At 40.7% G+C, this 23,251-nt stretch overlaps 1 protein-coding gene across 3 annotated transcripts in view; it reads right to left on the bottom strand.

The window, feature by feature from the left end:
- The window catches only part of PDE3A (phosphodiesterase 3A), a 211,621-nt gene that overhangs the window by 141,110 nt on the left and 47,260 nt on the right, over positions 1–23,251 (bottom strand). Inside the window, exon 1 of one of the 3 annotated variants that reach the window (XM_063155680.1) lies at positions 7,447–7,579. The exons of the other annotated variants lie outside the window; for them this stretch is intronic. The gene's annotated coding sequence lies outside the window, so the exon portion shown is untranslated. Of the gene's footprint in view, positions 1–7,446; positions 7,580–23,251 lie in introns of those variants that run through there. 3 annotated transcript variants of the gene reach the window in all.

Raw genomic sequence — 23,251 nt, 5'->3', positions numbered from 1 at the left:
CCGAGTGAATTGCCTCTCCCATTTTCCTAATAGTCAGAAAAATCACTGGCAAGCACAGGAGAGCTCAGGGACCCACTCAAACACATTTAACCTACATACAGAGAGCTAAGGGAGCTATTTCAGCACTGTCTTGGAAATAAAGAAAAAAATGAAAAAGAAAAAAAAAAGGAAGGGAAGAAAGGAAGAAGGGAAGAGGGGAAGAGAGAAAAAAAGAAAATCTCCCCAAAAACAGAAGAAAAAGGAAAGAAAAAAGGAAAAAAAATATTAAAAAAGAAAAAAAAAGGCAAAAATAAAGGGGAAAAAATGAAATAAAAGAAAAAACAAAAGAAAAAAAAAAGAAAAAAAGGAACAAATAAAGAAAAAAAAAAAAAAAAGAAAAAAAAAGATAAAACACAAAATCAATTACCAATTCTGCCTTTTTGAACCTCTGGATCCAACAGCTGTAGCTCACAGACTCCCTCACATCACATGTTTATTTGACAGCCCTTGTCCGTATTTTAGTCATGGAAAAAACAAAACCTTTGATGGCCATTTCAGCTGTCATCAAAACAAGCAGAACCTTGTCTGCTTCCATTTCCTCCTCTGTGTTCCGCAGGGACCCACAGCAGGCTCTGGAAGATGCACCCTCAGCCTGCCTTTCCTAGAGGATTTCTGATCTGCAAAATGAGAAGCTGCCATGGTTTTTGGGAGGAAGTTTCACCTGCAAGACATCCCCCCGTCCTCTCAGCAGGTTCTCTTGGCAGGATGAAGCTGACATAAGCAGTGAGCAGGTCTAAGCTCTGGGAAGAAGGATCCACCAGTAACCTGCTGAAACATGGCCAGTCACAAAGGAGTAACACTCACAGAGTAGAGAAGGGACATGACTTTCTAGTGCCTCACCACAATGAAAATGCCAGTAAACAGCATTATTCACCCTTTTTAGCAGCCATCAACAGACTGCCTGAATGCTTGCAAAGGTTCTGCAGCTTCAGATACAGCTCACAGAACCACAGGAAGGGAACTCAGGAGAACATCTTGTCCAACTCCCCAGTATTCAGTTGTAACAAACACCAGACCAATCTTACAGCAGCTGACTCTAATCCTGTACTCATTAACATAACCAATATCAACCCTTACAATCAAATGAAGGAACACAGAGGATTAAACACCCAACCTCATAAGCTTCCAAGAGCACCAGAATCTGTTCTCCATCGATTTCCTCACCTCTGATTTGTCTGTATTTTTCAGTGGAAGCTATTGTGTGCCTGCAGAACCTCAGCTGGGGGCTGCCAGCCCGGCACCCAACCATGTGCTGTGCTCAGCTTGCTGGAAAGTGTTTGGGACAGTCAGACCTCAGAGTGCCAGCTCGTGGCTGTGGAAAAATACCAAATGGTTACTGAGGAGAAAGCCTGGATAAATCACCAATTGTTCACTGAGTGGTTTGGTCTTGTCTCCCCCTTTTCACTGAGTGTCTCCTCTTACAAAACTGCAGCTTTAGAGTTAGGACACTTTGTACTTTCCTTCCATATTACTAATTACTGCCACCAAGCCATGAAGAACTACCCCACACTAAGGAATTTTTCCTTCTTTTACATCATTCCATTCTTGGGTTGGCTAGAGTCCTTTATTGAAAAAGGGGTAACAAAGTTTAATTGTTTCTTATATCTGGTTTATATGCACACAAAACCAAACCAGGCATTGTGCTGTTCATGACAGGTTTACTTTACTCAAGCAACAAAGTTAGCAAGTCCAACTTTACTATTTTATATATTTTTTTTTCCAATTCATCAGGTCTCAAAGGCAAACAACTTCTTTTAGTGAGAAGCAGCTTAGGACTACATGTAAACAGCAGCGTGAAAATAGGTCAGATTTTGACAAGTCTCTGAGTTACCTCACAGTAAGTCTGTGAGGAAATTGGAGATTTTCTGGGAAACTTACCCACATCATGTTTCCATTACTGAACAAATAATAAAATTATGAAAACAGGAAGGAGGTTTTTTGCTGTAGCCTACTGTATTCGTGTCTTTGTCTCCCATTAAATTTCCAATGCTCTGCATACTTCTCAGTCCAATAATTTCTAGAATAAGAAACTCCATATTTGACTTTTCTTAGTTTACATGCACAGTATTATAAATCATATGCTGTCATAACAAACAAACAGACAAGTCACTGTGAAAATCTAAGTTGTTTGGTTTGGGTTTTTTTCAACAAGCCAACTAAACCCATTATGGCAAAATAATTTATTTTTCAAGGAAGCATAAGTGGCAGAGTCTGAATGCTCAACCTCTCGTGTTTTTAATCTGAGATGGCTGATACAGGCACACATGAGGTCACAAATTACAGGAATGCTTTTAAGAAAGCATCTGGGAATGAGTAACTGTGGCACAAATTGAGCACATAGGAAGATCCCCTGACCTACCAGAAGGACATGCTAGAAAATATCTGGCTCCACTTCACCATTTGTGGAATTCCACAGGAGCACAACCAGAAATGTGTCCCCTGTCTGCAAGAACCAAACTGTTTTACCACTTCCAGGACTGATTAATTCAAGTGAAAAGAACATGAAAACAAAGCAAGAAGTCCTTTTGGGATATGCAAAACAGGCCAACATCAGAAGGGTAAAAGGAGCCAAGAGCTGAGGTGGGGCTTGCAATTTCCCCTCCATGGGCTCTTCCCAGGAGGGGCCACATTCCCCAAATCCATGCTGGCAGGTGCTCACATGCCCGCCAGCAAACAAACCTCACTGGAATCACTGCAGGCCTTCCCTTTTTACTGCTGGGCTCAACACTTCAGCACAGTTAAGAGCTCTTAAGAGCTCATCTGGTTTAAGGCCAAAGTATCCAGTGTTTTACTCAGCCATGTTGATAAAAAAGCATTATCAACCACCTACTTAACACACTCTTCTGCAGTGTTTCCATCCCTCTGACTGCTCACCTGTTTGTGTTGAAGATAACCTGTTTTACAATATATGCAAGTTAATGATTCTCACTAGTGTACAAGGTGTACACCATGTGCTTGGCAGAGATAAAGACTTGGTGTGCCCCATAAAGCTTGCCATCAAAGCAGCCACATTAAAAAAAAAAAAAAAAAAGAAAAGAAAAAACAACATGAGGGAAATATGGAAAGTTAAGTTAGCAATTTTTTGAGCCCCTCTTTCACACAAAACTTAAATATCTCTGCAGAAACATAAGGAGAACCTGTTACAATTTTTTTTTGTACTGCCAATTTTAACAAAATTCAGAATAAAAGCAAGCAAGGTCTGAACTACAGTATTCCAAGCAGCCTCATTAGAGCACTGGAAATGGAACTGTGCCAGCTGAACACTGTGATCTCCAGAAACACAGCACACATGCACTTCTCTATGACCTTCACAGACACTGCCATGGGCTCTACACCTTCAAAAATTCAAACAGTGCCCAAGGACAGAAATGCCAGTGTTCACACTTCTTTGGTGGTGGTTTTGTAATGTAAAATAATTTACTTCATAAATGTAAAATTATTTTTTTCATAAAGTAAAATAATTTGTTTCAGATTTTTTATGTTTCCCTCACGTTTTAAGAACCTTGCAGTTTGAATAAAGCAGGATGCAATTTGATTTAAAACCCTCCATTTCCTGACCTGCTGCCATTTGAAACGAGGCACCTTCTATTCTGTATGGAATGAATGCAAACCAGTCACATTTATATGTTCTCCTTCTTTGAACAACCACCAATGAAACTCAGGTCTGAATCTTTTTGGTCCTGAAATTCCATCTGAGATCAAGCTGAACATTTCTTAATTATTTCAACTTTCAGTGCTTGCAAGTCTAAATAAGTTTTACAATAGCTGAAGTTCTCTCTTGAAAATACCCATCAGTGGCCATATGAGAACTACATCACGATCTTCCCTTACGCTTGGAGGAAAAACTAAAGCAAATCAGACCAAATCCATTAGTTATACCCGTAAGTGACATGCAGGAACAAAGCTTGAAACCCACAGACCCTAAAAATTTTTTTTTTTTTAATAGGTGCATTCATTTATATGAAATCACAGAACATTCTAAGTCGGAAGGGACCACTAAGGATCTCTGCAGTCCAGCTCCTGCCCAGGACATCCCAAGAATCCCACCATGTGTCTGAGAGAGTTGCCCAAATGCTTCTGGAGCTCTGTCAGGCTTGGGGCTGTGACCACCTCCCTGGGGAGCCTGTTTAGTACCTGACCATCCTCTGGGTGAAAAACCTTCTCCTAATAACTTCAGAACATTTATTGTCACAATTTTCAAATTCCTCTCCCAGCTCTAAGATGTGTCACTGGCCTAGAGTTTCTTGGCTTTTAACACTGTAGTTCTGTAGATTTGAGTTCTGATACATGAAGGCTGTATATGATTACTCATGCAAAAAAGTGACATTAATCCAAGCTGCTCCAATTAGAAGCTCTAATTCCAGTAGAGGGAGAAGTCATTAAGTCCCAGATTCAAGGGCATCCCTTTGAGGAACTTCCATAAACTTTAACTAGAGGGGCAATAAACACAGAGTGACAGCTCACATTAACTGAAATAAAGCACTGAGGTCATTTCTCTATAATGCTTATCAAAATTTTATCTCAAGTAAATGATTTATAGTACCCATCAGGGCTACTTCTCTTTCTGCCTCACAGTCAGACATTCTCCTAAGAGGAGATACCTTTCAAAAAGAGGAAGAGACAATCTTCCCTCAATTTGTCAATTGGCAGTCTCCAACAGATTTGATAAGATAATGTTGCAAACAGACACTAATTGCTCATTTCCACTCTGAGGGACTCAGTGCACATCTACAGGCAAAGAGCATTTTTATTTACCTTCTCCACTGGTCTGGCCATACAGAGATCAGAAGCCAGAACCTGCTCTCCTGTCCCGCTCTCTTCCAGCACCACTACAGGCTCTTCAAGCACTGTTTCATTCAGCCCAGGGAGGTGGTGTTCCAGGTAGCAAAGAGAAATAAAGCACAGTCTGTAAAAGACTTCACAAATGGAATCCTGGATTCAGAAGAACCCTTGGTTCTTGACTTTAAGGTACTTTGACATAAGGTACTTGACACTGAAATGAGCTGGGCCACTAACTTCAACCACAACACTGACGTGGATTTCCTCAATTTGTGCAATGCTCAAAACTCCAGATTATTTGACAGGAATGCTCCTCTTCAGTAGCAGTTACATAAATTTACCAGGCATTAATCTTTCCTTGTCTAGATGAAGCCTGTCACACAATACTGGCACCCAAGCTACTTTTCCAGAGTAAACTCTGTAACTTGCACAAGCTAGCCTGTTCATTTACATTTTTCTTAAAAGACTGCATGTAAAATTCTATCGGCAAAGAAACTTTAAAAAACCAAACAAAACCAACAAAACCCCAAACCCTGCATTGCACTTCCTTATCTTCTTCTCTCCTGTCCATTTCACTTTACCATGAGGGAAAAGGAGAGCTCTATTCCAAATCAGGGGAGAGAGGAACACAGAGGTTAGGAGATCCACCCACATCCTGCAGATTGCAGAAGCAGCGTGAGAACCTGGATGTGAATATTCAAACACTGACTAATTAAAACATTCAAATGCCCACACGCTGTTTTCCTTCTGATGTTCTTCATTATTGACACTACATGTGAAGCTGCATTTAGCAGCCCTTGTGGGTGGGCACAGGTCATCCTCTGCTTCTGCATACTCCATTTTCCCCCAGAGAGGCTTATGCAATATCCTGATGTTCAAACAATAAGGGAGTCATGGAAAATGTGCTCTCGCATAAAAACTTTCATTGGGGGATGGGATGAGATGGAGATCTGTCCCATTACACTCAAAAGTTTCAATTTAAACCAGCTGTACAATGAAAAACTTCCTGCACTTTGCCACAAAGACACTGCAAGCGTACTCTCTGAAAACAAATATTTTTTGGGTCAAGAGTGTATATCCATGATAATGATAACACTGCGAGTACTTCCTGCGAGCTCAGCAGCAGCCACAAGGGATTCTGCACAACTGCACCTTTTCCAGGGTTGTTCTGCTGCAGAAGCAGGCCCTGCCTTCCCCTCACCACAACATTTCAGCCTGCTCAAGCAGCTCTCCTTGGTGTTAGGAGACGGCTTCCCCAGGGAGCCCTGTCTGCTGTCCTTGTGCCAGTGGAAAGCCAAGCCTGACTCCATGACCACAGTACACCTACATGCCCAGTCCATACAGATTTTTCCCTGTGAAATTCAGGATGAAGTCATCTAAGTCTCTTCCCTTCAGCTGTGAAATTGAGGGAACTGAGTCCCTTTCTCTTTCCTTCACCCATCCATCTTTTTTTTTTGGCATCAGGAAATCAGTTCCTTTCACCTTTCTGTATCCTGTGAAAAATTTGTATCTAGCAGGCTCAAAGTCTTAAGTGGCCAAGGCAAAACACATATTTATACAAGGAACAAAAACAAAAAATTGAATTTGTGTGACCGGAAGAAACTCAGCTAAAAAAAATAGTTTGTGATCTGCCACCATAAATTGAATGCTTTCTGCCATATAAAGACACCCATGACCAAAAATCACAAGCAAGACACCATGATGCACACAAATTATGCATAGTTTTATCTATTTTCACATAATTTAAATAGCTAAAGATAACTACTACACATTTCTATTTTATTAGGTAATGCAAAGCATGGTTTGGGTTCTTTATTTCCACATGGAACCACTGAAATTATGATGAGCTGTGACCTAACACAAATCTTCTGGTATTTCATATTTTCCCCTACAAGTTTTGATGCCTGCTGAAAGGTAACGATGGGCAAATATCTGTCTGCATTTTAAAGTAAAGTTTTCAGTGAGGATAGTCTAGGAAAAGCTTGAGAAACATACCAGGGAAAAAGAAAAAAACATAGCAAACCAAACCACAAACAAAACAAAAACTCACAAGACAAGTGAAAACAATGTTTGATATTAACAGGTATAAACAGTTTTATATTAACAGGTATATACACTCTACATAAAGATTTCTTTCTTTCCTTTTCTAACTTGGGGATGACATGGCTCATTCAGGCAGCTGTCACAATAACTCATGACATATTTGGCTGAAAGAGTGGAGCTGTATTTCTTACGTATAAAACTTATTGTGTTTTAAAATTTTCCATACAATTTTTTCCAGTTAAGGCAGTGGGCAAACATGCCTGATCAAACAACCACACAAAATATACATTATATCTAACCTGAACCCATCTGTCAAGTCTTTGGGGCTTCAACAACTTTAGCTATGACAAACTGACTTGTCCTCCTCCAAATCCTTTGGCATTGATGCTCTATGTAAGTGTCTTGTAAAACCTTTCAATGGTAAATAAAGACAAGCCATGCTGGCACAGAACAAACATTTTCAAGCTCCTCTGGTGGCAGGAGGAGGCTCTGCTGGAAGATACCAGGCATGTGTGACCTCTAATGACCCAAAATAGCTGTGCTAGACCTGCACCTCAGAGGCCACGTTCCCTCTGGAGCTCTTACCTTGATCCACAAAAGCACTGCAAATTGTTGCTGATCCAGGCAGCTCAGCTGTTCAAGACATCACAGTGAAGAAATGTACCATTAAATTACTTTTCCATGCACAGTTTATAGGTGCTGGTAGTCCATGCTGGGCTGGAAAAAAAATGGGGGGATTGTTCTTTATGAGCTTGGTGCAGCTTATGTGAGTGTTAGACAAACACCATAGAGGCTATGGCAAGAGAGCAAGGATGTGGAAATAAAAGAATCGCTTCTTTCCCGCTGCCTCTGTGGCCATAGAACTTCACCATACAGTCAGTCTCTATCTAAACTGAAGGGGTTTTAAACTCATTGTTTGCTGGTTTTATCTTATGGGATGTTATGGGGGAAGGAAAAAGATTCTTCTCCCCTTCATACTAGATGTCTGTATTGATTAACACCTTCCCTTGAAATCCAGTATTTAGACTGTTTTCTTAAAGGAGCAGGTCACCAGACACCCTTCAATGATGATGTTACACAAGTCAGATGCCTTTTTGTGCTTAAATATTTTCAAAAGAGCTTCTATAAGTACAAGGCAAAACTAACAGCAGCCACAAAACTTGTCAGCACAAAGGCTAAAATGATCTCCACAGTACATGGCTTTAAGTCACCTCACCAATGTCAGCCTCTGCTCTCAGCTTCCTCCAAAGGCATCAATATTCTCTGCAACCTGTCATTCCTTTGATTTCCCAGCATTCAGACTCTCAGCATTATCATAATGATAACAGGTATTGGAGACTCTCCTGCTATTCATTAATAATCATAACCCATCAGTTGGTGAGATTATTTGAAACAGCAAATGTACAGCAAGTCCTCCATTTCCTTTGAGCAATTATCTCAGCACCCCAGCCAGCCACTGAAGTGCTGGGCTCTTCAGTGCAATGACATCCAAAAAACTTGGGATCCCTTTCTGAAGGGATTCAGGGTGCTGGCACCTACAGTCCCCTGCCAGGGGTTTAGCATGATTATTCAGAATAAACCAGAGCTACCTCCAGGCAATCTCCAGGGCTTTGCCTAGCCCCTTCAGCCAAGGGTCCCTGCACACACACATCTCCAGTGGTTTTTCCTTTAGTCAGTTTTTCTCACCTGAATTTTCTGTCCCAGCACATGTCACAGTTGAGACAGCCACAATACACAGAATATCCCCATACAATTTCAGAAAGCTTCAACTCACACACAGTAACACCAGACCTCTTCAGAAGGCTTCAAGTGTCTTCAGCCCAGCCCCACTGCTGCTGCAGTGCCCATGTGTGCCCCCTGTGCCCTCTGGAATTGGGCAGTGCCCTGGGAACTCCATGGCTCGTTCCCTTCAATGCTGCTCACCTGTGTGCACAGCTGGAGCCAACTGGGGATGATTGGGCACAGCCCCACCCCAACCACCACTGACTCTGTGCCTATAATTTTCTACCAATGAAGCGTTAAGACATTAAAATTGACCTATCCTGATGAAATCCTGATGGATTGGGTTTGGACTGGGTTTGCTAGCAAACCATGACGATAAATGGACACAAAATAATCAGCATAAAGATTGTGCTTTTCATTCCTGTTTGATACAGTTTTCAAATCAACACATCAAACACTCAGCATAGCAAACATCTGCAGACAACCAGGAGCAGGAACACACCTGGCTTTTTGTGGAATTTACCTTAGGGCATTGCAACAGCGCTCACATATAGGACAGAAATCGCTTCACAACTGAATATAACAAATCAGACGTGCAAAATAAAACCACTACAAGAAGTTCATCTGACAAGATTAGCATTCTCTCCACCTTTTTTTCTTTTTGCCCCCATGGAATCTCCACGTTTTCCCTCATTCATAAACCTTATAAGCCTCAGCTTTAAAATGCTATGGGCATAAGAGTATTTTTTATCTCCTCCCTTGCTGAAACCGAAGTCTGTGATGAAGTGGAAAGAAGTGGTGATTATTAATTCACTGCCCCACACACAGAAGGATCCATCACCACCTTAGGATAAGCAGAGATGCTGGAGAGAGACGGAGTGTGTGCCTGTGTATGAACACACACACACATATATGGCAACAACTGGTTTTTCACTTTTCAAACTATTTGCTTGGAGACTGGAACATTCTGATCCTGGCAAAGTGACGCAACTTATTAGTGGCAAGAAGTGACTCAGTGCCTTGCACTATTTTAGACAGCCAGAAAAGAGGATTGCTAACTCTGCTACTTCCAATTCACACACACTTCTAAGTTCAAAGTTTATTATGGAAAAAGGGAAAAAAAATAGAAGTACAATGGAAAAAAACTTCAAAATAACTCGTAAGAAAGTACAAAGAACGCTACAGAGCTTTCAATTTGTTCTTCTTAAAATGACCTGGAACGAGAAAACACCTGATCTACTATTTATTCTAATATTATTCTAGTTATTTTAATTAGTTCTGCTTTTAAAAACAGATCATGAGACAACAGAAAGAAAGGCTTACAAAAAGTCTCCAGACTTTCTCCATCCTGAGCTCTTTCGGTAAGCCAGAAAAAGATTGGTTTAACCCAACTGTACACTCATGTCTCATACAAAAATAATTTCCCTCAGGTAATTTAGGTGAGCACCAGCAAGAGTGAAGAGGTATCCTCAGAGGTGTCTCCTCCAGTCATTTCTGAAATTCTGCTGCATCACTGGCAGACCACGCACTGCATCAGGGCAAAAAGCACATCCCAAAGGCTACTCTAGATTTGCAAAAGTAAAGGTGGGAAGTCTTCAGTTCACTTTACTGTTACTCCTATTTCTACACACCCATAGTTTTGCCTGGTTAAAGAAATTTTCAGAGGAAGCATTTTACTTACTTTATGCATATATGAAAAATATAGAAAAATTTATGTATGAAGGCTCTTTGACACAGTGGTCACAGCACTGTAGGGAATTACAAGACTCAGCTTCCATTTTGAGCACCTACATTTATATATACTCAAATAGAACTTATTTCCCCTCTCAGTTTGCTTATCCCCAAAGTTGAACTCCTCATACCTACCTGCTTTGAAAATAAGGCTTGAAAAAACGTTAAGAAAGAACTTTTCTGGATCTGACACTCCAGCTGTACCAGCCAAGCCTTCTAATACAACTCCCAGGCACCAAAAAGATTATTTTGATAAAGTTTATGACTGGTTTGTGAAGTGAAACAGGCTAAATACACACCTGTTAAATACAAGCATGTTTTAGCTTAACAACAACACACAGAGGATTATAAAATTACTAAAGAAGAAAATAAATCCAATTTCCAATCCTAAATTCTGAAAAAATGTGGCACAGGTTTAGCCTTAAAGTTATTAAAGCAGTTTGAATATTGTTTATTCAAGAAAAAAAAAAGAGGGAGGGTTTAACATTTGACATTTATTAGAGACTACAATAATGTCATACTGGCTCTGTGTCATACTTGGTCTCTGTGCCCTTATGCACACACTCAACACAGAAATGCAGGCACAACACCCAGGGAGAGCAGGAGACTCCTCTCTTACCTCTGTAGCAAGTACTGAAAATATCAGCTAAGCAATTCTCTGACAGCTATTTCCAAAACTGCCATTTTTATGTGGAGTTTAGAATCCAGCAGAGATGGTACTTGTTTTGAAGCCAGAGTAGTCTACATAATCCTGCAATTTCATGTAGTGTAGTTTCTGAGTTCACAGCAGTGTCAGTGTCATATACAAGCTCTACTACAACAAAAGTCCCTGTAATCATCTGCAGTGACTGTTTATGAAGAAAGAGAAACCAAAGCATGCCTAGAGAGAAGGAAAAATTAGAAGTAAGATGATTAAAACACAGACGGAAAAAAAACCCCAAACCTAAGGCTTGGAAAAAAAATAGAGAGGATTATTGTCTTACTTAAGTGATCCCCTGTATTGAAAAGAGATTGCAATCAGAAATCTGCCACTTATCCAATAAATTAGCCTGACTTTCAAAGGCATCCTTTAGCAGATGTGTGCCTTGCAGTACCCGGTGCACCCATTACATGGAAAGCCATTTATTGCAGGAAGCAGGATTAGACTGAATCAAGGACACAAAACCAACTCTCCCCCTCAAAAAACCCTAATTAAAATCAGGCAAGGTATCTTTCAGACAAAAGTATTTTCAACCTGAAGTGTGTTCTGGTACAAAGTGTTGAGAATAACTGCAGGAGTAGAATTCAGGGCTCTCTACACCTTTTTTTCCCAGTTTAAGCCTGAAGGTTTGTAAGTAAGCTACACAATCCCTAGAAGAGCCAAGGAGTGCGCTTTATATCACCTTCAGTATCAGCCTCTGACTTCATCAACACACAAATTCACTACACAATGTAAAAACTTGGTTTCTCACCAGCCATGGAGGATGAGGGGTTTGTTCTCCAGCTCTGCAATCAGCTTTGGCACATCACACCGTCCTCTGCCTCTCTTCTCCTCAGGGGAAGCCATGGGCTCAGAGCTGCCTGTGCCCCACAAACTCCTTCAGGTCCCTAAAACTGATCTGGGGACTAAGGAGTACCAGTCTAGGGATGCAAAAGCCCTCATTGATACTGGCAGAGAGGAAAAAATAAAAATAAACCAAAACAAAGCTATCAGGGACACACTTTTGATACCAGTGTCCCATTCCACAACTCACCACCAGTGGCCTCATGGTTAAAACCATTAAAATTCCCCTCTGTCCCATTCCAAACTGCAGCTGATTCACTGCAGAACTGATTCACTGCAGAACCCTGACCAAGCCATTTAACCTCTCCCTTTGTTTTAACCAGCTGTGGTGGGAGGATGAAGCTCCACATCACCTGAAGTCTGAAGAAATTTCTTTGAACAAAGATGCTTTGAAATGAATCAGCTACTATAAATCACAATATTTTCTTTAAGGAAAAAAACAAAGATAAAATCTGAAGGTCAGATTTCTAAGAAGCAGCAAAAGAAGTGAACTCAGATATCTGATTATATTTGGGATGCTCTGAAGATGAAGTTCACTAAGCAGCAAGTTCACACGCAAAGGAAAACGTTGTTACAAAAATGCAAATTTCTACAAAAAAATGTGCATTTATAACAGTGTTCTAATCTTTCAGATTCTTTAGAGGTTTAAGTCCAGTTTCTCTAATATATGGGCATTTTTGGCCCTTCCTACTACCTCTTTGTGATCCTTTGCTTAAGTATTCATCAGACACAGGTAGTGAACATGGGAACCCCTCTCCTACCTGTCAAATATGCCCTAAAAAGCCTAAATGGGTTGGCATAGACAAACAAATACATAAGAGAATGTATTATGAGCTTTTGGACATTTGACCCAGTTTGGAAATGATCACTTCTTTCTTCAGCTGGTTTCTGCTCTTTCCATTTCCCAGGTGAATGCCCTGCCTGCCCAGCTTTCAGCCTCTCTGGTTAAAGAATGAATCCCAGGCATTCTCTGCTCCAGAAACCTTCACACCCCCTTTTTATTTAGCAACACATGTGAATGGAAGGGTGAGCATCACTGGATGACCATCTTGTCTATGCCACAGTGCAATTTTGGTGCTTCTAAGAACATGAAAGAACAGAGCCATGACCTTAGCAGTTCCTGCAGGATGGTTTTTTCCTCACTCTGCATCCATAATCCATATGTTTCATTCTTTGCATGGCTGCCATTTTCTTGTGATTTATACTGCTGCTCCTCCAACCATTAGCCAGAGACATTCCCAGAACATTCAGCACTTGGAATAACATATGGAACAGCTCTGTTTACCTCAAACTCCATTAAATCTATTGTGCTAGACAAGAATGGAAGTAAAGACTGTAAAAATGTAGGCAGAAGCACTTAAATTTATTGTCAGTTTAGAGATTAATGAATTCCAAAACTCACCTAATCTGGAGTGTACCCCTGTAACAAACTCCACCCTGCACATACAACCACACGTGCTCACCCTAGAGCTTTGTTCCAGAACACTTTGCTTATTCATTAACATTTTACATCCCTTATTTTTTAAGTATATACACTGCAATCTGACCTCTTCGCAGGAGTTAATTTTATACATTATTATGATGATACATTTTTAAGAATTCAGTTTCCCAGTCCCAGTTAAGAGGGAGATTTCATACTCTCATGTGTGTTCTTGCTGTCCCCTCTGCAAACAAGTGTCTAAACTATCATCTGGTACTCTTAAACTTTGACACTCCAACCTGGTCCTAACTTCTCTCTAACAGTGAAGCAGCAATTGGTCTGGACAAGAGCCCACTTAATTTTTTACCACCAAACCTTCTGTCAGGAAAAAAATGCCTTTTTTTTTTTAATTGGTTCTGTTCAGTCCCTTAATGGCTGTCATTAATTGCCAGGGTCCACCTTTCAATTGAGCAGCTCTGGTGTTTTAACAACATACACAATTAGCTGGCCCTGTTAGTGTTTATCTGGGAGGCAGGCACGGAAATTTCCAAGTGTGTGGTGTCTGCCTTGCCCATTAGAAGGGGGAAGAGTGAGGACATTAGTCTTTGTGACATATGGCATTCAGATGCACCCCACTGACACAGAACATGAGCGGCCCCGGGGCGCTGACGGGGAACACGTAACCTCTGAAGCCATCACAGCCCAACTGTCCACCAATTTATCACCGTCTCACAAAAGCCATGTGTGCTCACTCACTCCTGGTAGCCTTCATGTCACAGGGGCTGGCGTGTCACTACAAAAGGGACAGTCAGTCAGTAAAACTGCCAGGGCACTCCAAAGCTTTTTCCGCGCTGGGCGCTGAGTTAGGTGGAAACCAGCAAAAGAAATTCATCCTGCCTGCCTCTCTCTGTCCCCACGCTCAAATGCACATCTGGGAGCAAACATCAAAAACAACTTCTTTGGAGGCAATGAAAAACACGAGCCAAATGAAATTCTTACCTCTCATTTTGCCTCCGTGCTTTGCAAATCCTCTCAAACTCCTTGTAATAATGGAAATGAAAATAGATGCAAATGCAGGCAGAAGAACCAGTAAATAATTGACTGTCTGATTACCTTGTCTGCTCCTCTGCAGAGCTCATTTGGTAATTATGAGGAACTGCAAACAAGCTATATTGCTCTATGGATGCATTTAAAATCAACACATTTGGGGGGGCTGGGAGGAGAAACACATGGCATCACTATTGTTCCTTTTAACTCTTATTTTGAGCTTAATAAATCTACTACTTCACTTATTTTTGTGTTTAATAGAGACCTGTAAGTCAGAGATTAATATTTTTGCTGCTGTACTGAAGGAAACCAGAATCTTGTATTTCTTCTTTACCTTAATCTATAGCTTAACAAGCCCCATTTCCTTTCAGTTGTGTACAAATACTAGTGTGACTGACACATGTCCAGCTGAAAAACTGCTTAAAAGATGCATTAAGCATTGTCCCTAAACCCAAAAAATCTCTCTTACCAAGACAAGGTGTGCCTGCATTTCCAGAGCCAATGGCCCTGGCCCTCTAAAGGCTGTGCAAAGCAACCAAAGAAGGGTTCCCAAGATCTACTTTCTGAACACAGCTGGGTATTTTTGATACTAGTTTGTAAGGACAAAACAGAACTAGGTTAATACCAATATAGAATAGAATAACAGGATTTTTTAAATCCCCTTAGGCCAATAAAGAGCTGTCACTAGGAACAAAAAAAAACCAAAAAACATTCCAGTTGAAACATCTTTCCTCCCATGCTCAGTGCTTATGCAAGATGCAATATATTAATAATTTAAAAAGAATGGAGTAGTTAGGAATCTTGCCTGTTTCTTTCCAGCTACCCCAAGCCCCAGTCTCCCACAGGCAGGTAAAAATTCATAAATTATTCCATAACCAGTCCACCAAGCCATTTTGTTAGGGAGGCTGAAGGGCCAAGAATGCTGTTTTAAGTGTAAAATAGCAAATATGGGACTAAAAGATAATGCTAGTTACTTCTGTAATAGTATTTTAATAGTAGGTAAAAAGAATGGAGGGGAATTCTAAGTTCTCGCCCATGAGTTTATCCAAAACGGAAAAGCAAACAAACAAAAAAATCTGGAAGTTAAATGCCAAATATTGAAAGTAATTTAAAAAACAAGTTTAGCTGAAGTTTACATAAGAACAGAGAAAAAGAAAAGTTATTTTGAAAACATACAGAAACAGATTTAGATTTAGAAAATAGGGCATTTTAGCATTTAAATTCTCCCTGCTGTTCTTAAACTGAACCTGAAGAGCTGGCGAGTATTGAAATGCCCGATTCAGGAAAATCCTACCTAAGATACAAGAACACAAGTATTCATTTGTGCTGGCCACTGCAACTGCTTGAATATCCAAACTGAGGACATCACAGCCAGAACCAGAACAATTGCTTTTGCTGCAAGTCCTAAAGACTGTCCCAAATCCCCACTGCAGCAAGCACAGCCACAGCTCTGTGATGAAAACATGTCCCAGGTAAGTTTAAGGCTGCAGTGACAGCTTCTACAACAATTTCCCTTCCAGCTGGTGTCCTCTCTACCAGAGGATGGCATCTTAGGAGCAGCAGTTTTTAATAGCGCTGCCTGATTGCCACACCATAAAGCAATACCTGCCCACATCCCTGTATAGAACAGTCTGATCAGGACAGATTTCAGTGATGTTCAGAGTCAGAAGAGGGCTCTTCCTTTTCCTTGGAAGTTACAGGAACAATTTTATTGTACTTCCTATTGACATGTGTCATTCTTTCAGAGGAGGAGAGAGAAGATAAGGAATGTTTTCCTCTGATAGGCCACTGGAATTTATTTAGAATCCCATATGTCTTTATATTTGTTGAAAGCAAGTCTGAACTGCAAGCATGGGAATATTTCTTCTACAAATCTGACCTCACCTTGTCCAGGGAGCGACCCAGGGGACCAGATTACAGTGTTACAGTCTGCAGGTAATTCAAGCATATTCACAATCAGTGGACAAATCCTGCTCTGTTCATGGCCTCATTCATGGATCAGAAAACAGAAAATTTTTCAGTAGAAAAATTCTACTGTCTGGAGTAGAATTTCAAATTACTTAGAAGACAGGGTCTTATCTTTGAAAAATAAGTAGAGTTACCACCTCAAAAAGGGTTTTTTTAAATAAAAGAGATGTCACTCAAGACAAGTGGTACATTCCAACAGCAGCCCAGTATTTGTACAGAGCTGAAGTCTAAAGCTGCACGTGGCCATCACACCCTGGAGCTGCAGCTGACACAGGGACAACCTTTTCTCCATGGAGCAATGGAAAGCACATGTGTCCTTCCAGAAACGCACATCCAGTCACACTTCACAAGGCCAAGCACAAAAAAAGACAACCACGAAGAGTTTGTTTGCTGACGAAGCGGCACCAAAGCCTTGGTAAATTCTACAAATAGTGACAAGGAATTTTGTGCTAAATAATATGTCTGTGGCAGAGATGAATGCAGTTCAAGGGTGATTAGAAGCAGGAAGTAATAAAGAAAGAGAGTCAGCATCAGACTCTGTTGAAAGTCTTTAACACCCAATTATTATAACTATAAACAGCAGGAAAAAAGTTTAAAATTTATTGAAATCAGGCTAGCACTGCATGCATCCCCATCTAGAATTTTTATTTCTATGAAACCCCCCAGCATATCAATCAGCTTTAAGGAAAGACTAATAAATTTTAATATTCCTCTTGAAGTTCATATTAAAGCATTTTACAGCAGGAGTTATTAGTTTATTACTATTAGATCAATATTAATATTGATTTGACATAATAAAGTAAGTGAGCATTCATTTCCTTACTAATCTGAAGACAGCAGAATGATGGGAAACAAAAATTACCAAACATCATTAATAAATATTCAGTATACACCAGATTTTGAAGCTCTACATTCTCCTCATGAAGCAAATGAGTCCTAAAAAAGGCAGAACTCCAATCTTAACTTCACTTGCCATTATGGTCACAACTGCGTCAAATGGAAAGGAATGTTCCCTTATTACCCCAAAAATGACATTAGATAAAATGTAATTTTAAATAAAAATTGCATTAAAAGACAACACCCAAGAAAATATGATTGGATTATATTATACATTAAGCCAACACCTAACAAAATGAGGAACTGCACCAGAGTATCAGCCTGAGGAAATTGCATTTACAGAGAAGCGGTCCTACAGGTAAAAACTTAAAATGCTTTAGGACTGCAGAATAACTACCAGTGTGGGTAGGTCATTTGTGGGCTACCCAATAATGTCCAGGTGACTGAAAAGCTCCTGAGTACTTTTGTGGGTCCTGCTTAAAAGGTATCATTGTAAAGCACTTGCACTTCCTTAGCTTCCAGCCAAAAAACCCAAGATAATAAATCCATTTTCCAGCAAAGAAGTCAACAAGCCTCTTTATTACCAATAAAATTGCTAGTAGCAAACATATAAATATATTTCTAAACTATTTCCTTATTTTAAGTCAAGTGCTGTAAACTAGTTAGCTTGATGATAATTATTCAGTCCTGAAATTTATTTCTGCCTTGGCTGAAAAAATAGAGCTGGAGGTAAAAAAAAAAAAAAAGAAAAGAAGGGGAAAAAAAGAGAAGTCTTAAATCCCAGCCTTGCAATAGATGTGGATTTATTTTCCATGGTAGCATGTGAGGTTTACTGGTGCAAGTACCACCAGAAGAAAATACTCCAGACTTGACTCACAGGCAACAAGTCCAAGCTGTAGTAGCAGTTTAACATGGCCAATAGTTTCCATAATATAGCTCATTTTAAGCTCCAGATGCAATATTTGATTCTTTATTTTGTGCCTAAGATTATGGATATGGGTTGAATGCTTACTGTGCAGATGATAGAGAAAAATATTGTTCTACCTCTGTGGAAAATTAAGTCTGCTTTTTTGTGTGTCTTATTTCAAATAATGAATTTCAAAGTTTGGAGGGGATACAGTACTGCAGAGGCCATTCTGTGTCCTCCTCACAAGCTCCCCCAAAATGGCCAAGTTGTAGACAATGAAAGCAGAGCCTTGGATGCCTTAAGCCCTGCAAGGGCTGGGGCACAAAGACAGCAACACCCAGCAGAAAGGACTTCTCCAGCTCACCTGGTAGAACTCCGCATTCACTGTCTAGCTGATGCCTAAATGTCACAGCACATGACACAGTTGAGATGGCAATGGCACACAGAATGTCACCATACAATATTAGAAAGCTTCAACCTAAACAGAGTAACACCATACCTCTTCAGCAGGCTGCAGCATCTGCCCTCCCCGTCCCTCAGCCCAGCCTCTTGTGCCCTGCTGCTGATGCCCTGCCCCTGTGTGCCCTCGGTGCCCTCTGGGGCTGGGCAGTGCCCCTGGGCACTCCATGGCTCCTTCCCTTCAATGCTGCTCACCTGTGGGCACAGCTGGAGCCAACTGGGGATGATTGGGTACAGCCCCACCGCAATCACCACTGACTCTGTGCCCACACCTAAAGGAAGCTGTAGTCTCATTTAAGTTTCACACCAAACCTGCAAAAATTATCTTTCATGAACGCTTATGAAATTCAGTTTAGACCACAACAAGGGAACAAATACACAAACTTGGAATGGCTACACAAATAATGTTAGAAGTTAGTGCAGAAAGCAGATTGTGACTCAAGACATCAGGACATCCAAACTCTCTCCCTCTGCTTGCTGCATGACCTCAGACAAATAATGCTGCTCATTCTCTTAATATTTCTGTTCCCTTGCAATTTCCTGTGATGAAAGGAGGATAGTGAATCAGATCTCACCATTCAGGTAGACATCAAAACACATGTGAGAGGAGACTCATATGAGAAGGTGAGACAATAAAGGTTCCTGTAGGTTGAAGTCCCCAGGTGAAAATTAATCCCATTTAAAATGGGCCTGACTGTAACATGTTTAATAGGACACAGACCCCAGCTTCCTCACATGTCAGAATCCCTTTGAGCCACAGAAATTTTACAGCCCGACATCTATTCCCTTGGGGAGCTGGTAATTTCTTCTGACATTCTCACAGTTCTCTTTCCCCTTTGTGCTAAGGAAGAGGCACCTGTGTTTCTCCAGTCATTTATAATATTCAGATTCTGCTTTTGAACTTTCCTTTGCCCCAGTTTCTTGTCATCACTGCTTAGTTATCAGCATGGGGAAGCGAGCAAGTAGCTTTCTCTCTTCCCTCAGGCAATACCATTGCTGCGCTTTGATTTGCGTCACAGAGACAAAAAAAGTAGAGCAGCTGCAGCCCTTAATTGCAGAAACCACGTATGTGAGGCCAAGCTGCAGTTTCACTGTTGCTCTTTCAGCTAGAAAAATTATTAAAGGCCCAGTCCCGCTTCCCCAAAAACACGTTTCCCAGCTTGCATACTAGAGCAGTATGCAACTTTCAGACAGTGAAATAGGGTAAAAAATTAGAAACATCAGTACTTTTAAGAAGAATAAAGGTAAGTATCAGGAATAGGCTCCTACCCCAGGTACATCACCTGAGTGTTTCCCGTAAGTCTGTTAAGGAAGCGAATCCATCACTGCTTGTCCCAGTTCTCCTTGGAGAGGACAGATGGGCCCAGGCACTTTATTTGCCTTGCTGAGGTGGGTTACTGCAGAGGGGAGGGTCTGGTGTCTGGGTTGTTTTTTTAGGTGCAGGTAGCTTTTTGTTAATAAATACAAGATCTAAGAGCCACATCTGGCATTTGCAGTGAGAGAGGCAGACCAGCAGGTGTGGCAGTACATCCCAGGTTCCTGAGGATGTCTTTCCCCAGATTTGAGCCCTAACTCTTTCACACGCACACACTTCCTTTTTACACATCCATAGGTACACTCCCACAACAAAACAAGGAGTGGCTTTCATTAACTGAGCATGGAAATGAGCAGCTTGACCTGCTGGGAATTCCCAAGCAGTGGAAGCTGGTCACTCTGATCCAGCCCTGGCCAGGAAAACAATGACTATGGCCAGGCCTATACTGATATAGACTAGAAAATACACAAGTTTATTATGTGCAGCTTCAGCATATAATACCTTTTTTCTACTGAAACACTTTCTTGCAGGTATATAATCCCTCTAGTTCTGAAGTTTTCATCAAGATGATCATCTCCTTTCATACTGTCCAAGTTACCAGATGGTCCCAGAAACTATTTTGAGATATATTTTGTTTACTCTGTAGAGCATTAGGACAACTTTATACTGAGAAGCATCATCATCTGCTGCCAATCTTTTGCTTCTAAAGAAAAGAGCAGTTCTGTATTGGATAATGTGCTTATACATTAATATTTCAGAAAAAGGAGTAAGGATATCAAGGTGGGTGGTGCAAATATGAAGTGTAGAAGGAACACAACATACTAAGAAAGAGAAAACCATAAATTAGAATTCCTAAACAATGTAATGATTAATTACATTAGAAAGAAAGCTTCCTGTACCTCAATACCTTAGCAAATCCTTACACAAATTCAGATGCAGAATGCTTTCAGACTGTGCATCTAAAACTTTCACCTGCAGTAGCCACATGCTGGTGATGCAACAGCTGGATAAATCCACTCCCCCATCCAACCTGCAGCAGCTGATTCAAGAACAGCAAGGAGCATGAGAAATTTCTCATTTTACTGTAATCATATGCATGTTACTGATGCTTACACAGCCCTGCTTTCATGAGGAAGAAAAGCCTAAAATAAAAACGTCCCAACTTAAAAGAGTGCCCTGTTCTAGTGGTATTTACACTGCTGCAGAAGTGTAAGGTTTGGATTACTAACGTGGGCTATTCACCACCAAATTCCCAGGAAAACACAAGCTGGTAAAGGTTGTGCTTGCTTTAACTTCTTGACCAAAAGGTAAAACTCGTCTAGACAACTTTGCAGTTTTGTTTAAAAACTATTTTGGTCCTGATGAAATTTGTCATTTCACAAAAACCACACTTACTACCTTGAAAAAAACCAATCACCTTGAAGCACTGTTTCACCAGCTTGAAGAACAAGAAAAATCTCTAAGTCACTAAGATTTGCTTTTGCTGGGAATTCCATAATTATTTTCCCTACATTACTTGCTTGTACTGGGTGAATATGGTGAAAACTCTGATCTTTACTGTCATGTTCTCAGCACATCCCATCCCTCTTTTCAGGAGAGCTCAATTTTGCCATGAGTGCAGGGTGCTCAGTCAGGAATACAGTTTTTTCCATATTCAAGGGCATTGCTTGATCATACCAAACAGCTCTGGCTTAAAGCACAGACCTGTCCTTTTTCATGAACACTCATTTTGGTGCCTCAGAATCAAGCTGTTTGCTCTAGGCAGTTACTATGGCTTCTGCTCATGAACATGCTTTGTTCCTCAATCTCCTTCCAGAAAATAGGAAGCAACAGCCTGACAGCAAAAGGGTAAAGAAGACAGTAGAAACCTCTGTATCAGAGCTACCCTCACACATTTACTTCCAGGTCTGGATGTACTTTTGGGCTCACAGTTGCTTATTCCAATCAAGTTCTGTCATGGGATATTTTGACAGACATAGAGAATAACAATGTTTTTCACCTACAGTGAAATGTTCTGAAAGGCAAGATGCCTGGTGGTTAATTTTCTCCTTTGGGTAAATATGCATATAGTCTGCCCTGTTTTTGACTCAAATGATATTTGAAGTATTTTTAGAGGCAACCACTGGCTAGACCAAACATTCTCTCTTTCCTGAAATAGTAGCTCTGTTTTATGGTCTCTGAAGCATCATGGCTTACCCCATCTCAAATGCAACTCAGTTCTGCTGATCTACTCGAGCACAGCTCTTACCCACACCTTCAGGGATGCTCCCAATTCTACACAGCTCACCTCAGCCTTTGCCTACCAGAGCTGTATTTCAGTGAGCAGCATCACCCAGATAATCCAGCTTCTGGTCCCCTCTGGACAGAAGAGAAAACAATATGATGGTATCTCTACTCATCCCACACAAAGAGATGGTCTCAGGAAAAATGGACTCATTCTCCAGTACAAGCAACAAGAAGAGATGTGTAACAGGACAAATTCTTTCCTCCATGGGCACTGAAATCTTCCACCAAGGATGGACCTGGCTCTGAGGAGTGCTGGCTGAAATCTGTGCCCTTCAGATGAGTACCTAATGTACCCTGATTTCGTTCAAGTTTAACGAAAGCATCACAGAGGAACGAGGTGTGCACGCTGGAAAGGCACCAAATGGTGACATGTTTGTACTGCTGTTTGGCCAGAACAATACAGCATTTATCAAAAGTTAAACATTTACTCAAAACAGAGCTTCTGAACACTTTCTGCCACAGTGTAAATTGCTGTAATACAGCATGAAGTTCCACAAAGGAGCACACACAATGCGAGAGGTAAAATAATTTTGCTGACTTGACTCAACCCTTTCTGCTCTGTTTTCTTTTTTCCTGAGCATGAGAAGAGTGAGATAAGACTATTACATGCTTAAGGAAGATAATAAATTACAACAGCATCTTTCCCTGTTTGATTTCACCCTTATTTAACATAGTTAAGGAGAAAAAAATAATAAAGACGGTGGTACAACAGAGACAGTAATTGACTTAGGATTTGTTTGTCCTGTAGCCTTGATCCAGTTTCACCTTTCATATCTAGATGCCTAAACACAAGGAAGAGTCAGGAGAAAAGAATCACACAGTCCAAACAACTGTACAACACGTATCAGTAAAGTGTCACCCAAATCATCCTACTGCTCGATGGCAAGGAATTTGCCCTAGGATAGCAGACTGTGACTCAGGCAACAGAATTCTGAGGTCTTAGGAGAAAGGAACCCCTCTACTGCCATTTCTCAGTTTAGAAGGGCAGCAGCCTGTCCCAAGAGAGGTCATAATGCAGCCCTGCCACACAAAACCTGACTGGCTTTTTTTTCTAGCATGCAAACTTTAAGACTGGTATTGCTTTAACACTGTCAGTTAAGTGATGCTAATTTTCATGAGTTCTCCAGCAAGCACTCAAGGAATTCAGTCTTTGCT

The sequence above is a fragment of the Melospiza melodia genome, chromosome 4, assembly GCF_035770615.1.
Source record: "Melospiza melodia melodia isolate bMelMel2 chromosome 4, bMelMel2.pri, whole genome shotgun sequence".
NCBI lineage: Eukaryota > Metazoa > Chordata > Aves > Passeriformes > Passerellidae > Melospiza > Melospiza melodia.
The sequence above is the reverse complement of the archived record's forward strand: the minus strand, read 5'-3'. Positions and strand labels throughout refer to the sequence as shown.